The sequence below is a fragment of the Populus nigra genome, chromosome 2 (genome assembly GCF_951802175.1).
Source record: "Populus nigra chromosome 2, ddPopNigr1.1, whole genome shotgun sequence".
Classification (NCBI taxonomy): Eukaryota; Viridiplantae; Streptophyta; class Magnoliopsida; order Malpighiales; family Salicaceae; genus Populus; species Populus nigra.
In genome coordinates this window covers 16133510-16138509 of record NC_084853.1, presented here as the reverse complement: position 1 = coordinate 16138509, position 5000 = coordinate 16133510, and positions in this window count along the sequence as shown.

Sequence of the window (5000 nt, the reverse complement as noted above, 5' to 3'; positions counted from 1 at the left end):
GGCTGGACGATGGACTGTCCAGGCCAGGCAGGAAAATTTGTCGAGGGGACACGCTGACGAAACAGCGCTGGTTCAGGCACGGCGGGCAGTGTTGGAATCGGCAGCGCCGACGAAATCGGCAAAGTCGGCAGAATCGGCAGCGCAGATTTTTCGACGAACATGGGCTGGACGCTGGACTGGCCGGGCCATGCAGGAAAATTCATCGAGGGGACACGCTGACGAAACAGCGCTGGTTCAGGCACGGCGGGCAGTGGTGGAATCGGCAGCGCCGACGAAATCGGCAAAGTCGGCAGAATCGGCAGCGGGTGCTGGCGATGGGTCTGGACGGGCTGGATAGTCCAAGGCTCGACGAGAAAGACTGCTGGTTTAGACACTGGGGCAGTGGCAGCCCGCGGGACAGTGTCGGCAGATTCGGCAGCGCAGATTTGTGCGGCTGCAGGTTCGTCGGGGAAAATCGGCAGCGCAGATTTTGCGACGAACATGGGCTGGGCGATGGACTGTCCAGGCCAGGCAGGAAAATTTGTCGAGGGGACACGCTGACGAAACAGCGCTGGTTCAGGCACGGCGGGCAGTGTTGGAATCGGCAGCGCCGACGAAATCGGCAAAGTCGGCAGAATCGGCAGCGCAGATTTTTCGACGAACACGGGCTGGACGGTGGACTGTCCAGGCCAGGCAGGAAAATTTGTCGAGGGGACACGCTGACGAAACAGCGCTGGTTCAGGCACGGCGGGCAGTGTTGGAATCGGCAGCGCCGACGAAATCGGCAAAGTCGGCAGAATCGGCAGCGCAGATTTTTCGACGAACATGGGCTGGACGCTGGACTGGCCGGGCCATGCAGGAAAATTCATCGAGGGGACACGCTGACGAAACAGCGCTGGTTCAGGCACGGCGGGCAGTGGTGGAATCGGCAGCGCCGACGAAATCGGCAAAGTCGGCAGAATCGGCAGCGGGTGCTGGCGATGGGTCTGGACGGGCTGGATAGTCCAAGGCTCGACGAGAAAGACTGCTGGTTTAGACACTGGGGCAGTGGCAGCCCGCGGGACAGTGTCGGCAGATTCGGCAGCGCAGATTTGTGCGGCTGCAGGTTCGTCGGGGAAAATCGGCAGCGCAGATTTTGCGACGAACATGGGCTGGGCGATGGACTGTCCAGGCCAGGCAGGAAAATTTGTCGAGGGGACACGCTGACGAAACAGCGCTGGTTCAGGCACGGCGGGCAGTGTTGGAATCGGCAGCGCCGACGAAATCGGCAAAGTCGGCAGAATCGGCAGCGCAGATTTTTCGACGAACACGGGCTGGACGGTGGACTGTCCAGGCCAGGCAGGAAAATTCGTCGAGGGGACACGCTGACGAAACAGCGCTGGTTCAGACACGGTGGGCGCAGTGTTGGAATCGGCAGCGCCGAGAAAATCGGCAAAGTCGGCAGAATCGGCAGCAGGTGCTGGCGATGAGTCAGGACGGACTGGATAGTCCAAGGCTCGATGAGAAAGACCGCTGGTTTAGACACTGGGGCAGTGGCAGCCCGCGGGGCAGTGTCGGCAGATTCGGCAGCAGTGTCTGCCGATTCGGCAGCGTTGGCTTGTTGGCGCGGGGGGCCGATTCGAGTGGGGACTTGGGCAGCGGGCAGTGAAAGCAAGAGTTTCCCCGATGCTGCCGGGAAAAACGCTCCCCGGGATGGCCGGGTGAGATGACCCGGCGGCCCGCGACGGGTCATTCAATTCCATGCCCCGTCAACATAACTCCCGATGTACTGTTTGCTTTTTCGGAAGAAGAGATCCATCCCCCCATCCTCGGCCAGCCAAAAACGCTCCAATTAATGGCCGGGTGAGATGACCCGGAGGCCCGCGACGCGTCATTCAAATCACTGCCCTATCGGCTACAACTGCTGATGGGTGGGATTAGAGGCCTGCCATGGTGGTGAGGGGCGGCGAGGACCGTGAAAGCTAGAGTTTTTCAGAGGCTGCCGGGAAAAAGGCCCCTCGGGTGGCGGGGTGCGAGGACCAGGCGCGTCATTCAATTCTCTTCCCTATCAACTTGGCTCCCGTTGGCGGGATTGGAGGCCTACTGTTTGTTACAGGGCTAAAATCGTCAGGGGAAGAGCTGACGAAACAATGCTGGTTTGGATGCAGGGGGTAGTGTTGGAATCGGCAGCGCGGACAAAATCGGCAAAGTCGACAAAAAAGACTGTTGGTCTGGACATCGGGGCAGCGGCAGCCATGCCGACAGGGGGGGAAATCGGCAGCACAGATTTGTGCAGCTGCAGGTTCGTCGGGGAAATCGGCAGCGCAGATTTTTCGATGAACATGGGCTGGAAGATGGACTGTCCAGGCCAGGCAGGGAAATTCGTCAAGGGGACACGCTGACGAAACAGCGCTGGTTCAGGCACGGCGGGCAGTGTTGGAATCGGCAGCGCCGACGAAATCGGCAAAGTCGGCAGAATCGGCAGCGGGTGCTGGCGATGAGTCTGGACGATTTATAGTCCAGGGCTTGATGGAAAAGACTGTTGGTCCAGACAATGGGGCAGTGGCAGCGCGGATTTGTGCAGCTGCAGGTTCGTCGGGGAAAATCGGCAGCGCAGATTTTTCGACGAACAGGGGCTGGGCGCTGGACTGGCCGGGCCAGGCAGGAAAATTCGTCAGGGGGGCACGCTGACGAAAACAGGGGCTGCGGAGTGGAAAATCGGCAGCGCAGATTTTTCGACGAACAGGGGCTGGACCGGCCGGGCCAGGCAGGAAAATTCGTCAGGGGGGCACGCTGACGAAAAGAGGGGCTGCCGCGTGGAAAATCGGCAGCGCAGATTTTTCGACGAACAGGGGCTGGACGCTGGACTGGGCCAGGCAGGAAAATTCGTCAGGGGGCACGCTGACGAAAAGAGGGGCTGCCGCGTGGAAAATCGGCAGCGCAGATTTTTCGACGAACATTCGTCAGGGGGGCACGCTGACGAAAAGAGGGGCTGCCGCGTGGAAAATCGGCAGCGCAGATTTTTCGACGAACATTCGTCAGGGGGGCACGCTGAGGAAAACAGGGGCTGCCGCGTGGAAAATCGGCAGCGCAGATTTTTCGACGAACAGGGGCTGGATGCTGGACCGGCCGGGCCAGGCAGGAAAATTCGTCAGGGGGGCACGCTGACGAAAAGAGGGGCTGCCGCGTGGAAAATCGGCAGCGCAGATTTTTCGACGAACAGGGGCTGGACTGGCCGGGCCAGGCAGGAAAATTCGTCAGGGGGGCACGCTGACGAAAAGAGGGGCTGCCGCGTGGAAAATCGGCAGCGCAGATTTTTCGACGAACAGGGGCTGGACGCTGGACTGGGCCAGGCAGGAAAATTCGTCAGGGGGGCACGCTGACGAAAACAGGGGCTGCCGCGTGGAATGGCAGCCTACACGCAGATGCGAATTCGGCAGCGCACGATGGCTTGAGCAGGTCATGGGTTCGACTTGGCGCGATCTGAAACCTGGACGAGGGACTGTCGACGCTGGACGAGCCAGCGCGGTGGCCTGTCGTGCCCCGTTCAGGGGGGGCCTGCCGCGGAGACAGCCCTCGCGGGCTCGACAGCGCAGGCCAGCGTCCCCGACGTCGCTGGCCGCGGCAGGCGAGCTGCCGGGGTTCCCGCATTCCTACAAGAAAACGTCGTGCTTTCCACATGAAACCAATCCAGTAAAATCAGCCATATTTTTATGAGGCTGCCCACTGAATTTGGGGTCATTCCGGGCCGGTTCCTAGTTTTGCGGATTTACTCGATTTCTAATGGTAGGAAAATTAAAACAAATACTTCCCGACCTCGAAAAATTCTGGGAAAATTAATGAAGGTGGATTGGATTTTTGCCAACCTCTGTGCAAAATTTCAGCTCAAAATACCAAGAAATGAATTTTTTAGAGGGGGGGTGACAGCTGGGACCTAGTAGTGTCTCCCCCTGCCAGAGCTGCAATGACACTTATTGCTCTTTAGGGAGCCACCAGGCCGGCGCCCCTCAAAGACCACACGCGCGCGCGCGCCCGCCCGCGCTGGGCGCTGGGGCGCTGGGGCCTGAGGGCCTGGGGCCCTTGGGGGCCCTTGGGCGCTTGGGCGCGCGCGCGCGGCCCCCGCAGCCATGCCGCGCTGCGCGACGCGCGGACAGCCCCTGCTGGCTTGCTCTCTCGCCCGCGGGGGGGCTGCCTTCGGGCCCTGGCCCCCCGCGTTCTGGCCTGCCCCCCGCGTGGGAGAGGCTAGGCGCTGCAGGGGCCAGCCCGACGTCGCTGGCCGCGGCAGGCGACAGCCCGACATCGCTGGCCGCGGCAGGGGCCAGCCCGACGTCGCTGGCCGCGGCAGGCGACAGCCCCTGCTGGCTTGCTCTCTCGCCCGCGGGGGGGCTGCCTTCGGGCCCTGGCCCCCCGCGTTCTGGCCTGCCCCCCGCGTGGGAGAGGCTAGGCGCTGCAGGGGCCAGCCCGACGTCGCTGGCCGCGGCAGGCGACAGCCCCTGCTGGCTTGCTCTCTCGCCCGCGGGGGGGCTGCCTTCGGGCCCTGGCCCCCCGCGCTCTGGCCTGCCCCCCGCGTGGGAGAGGCTAGGCGCTGCAGGGGCCAGCCCGACGTCGCTGGCCGCGGCAGGCGAGCCGCCGGGGTTCCCGCATTCCTACAACAAAACGTCGTGCTTTCCACATGAAATCAATCCAGTAAAATCAGCCATATTTTTATGAGGCTGCCCACTGAATTTGGGGTCATTCCGAGCCGGTTCCTATTTTTTCCGATTTCCTCGATTTTTAATGGTAGGAAAATAAAAAAAAATACTTCCCGACCTCGAAAAATTCTGGAAAAATTAATAAAGTTGGATTGGATTTTTGCCAACCTCTGTGCAAAATTTCAGCTCAAAATACCAAGAAATGAATTTTTTAGAGGGGGGGTGACAGCTGGGACCTAGTAGTGTCTCCCCCTGCCAGAGCTTCAATGACACTTATTGCTCTTTAGGGGGGTGCCCCCTGACTGGCCATGGGGCGCGCTGGCCTGGCGCCCATAGGCCTGCCGCGGGGGA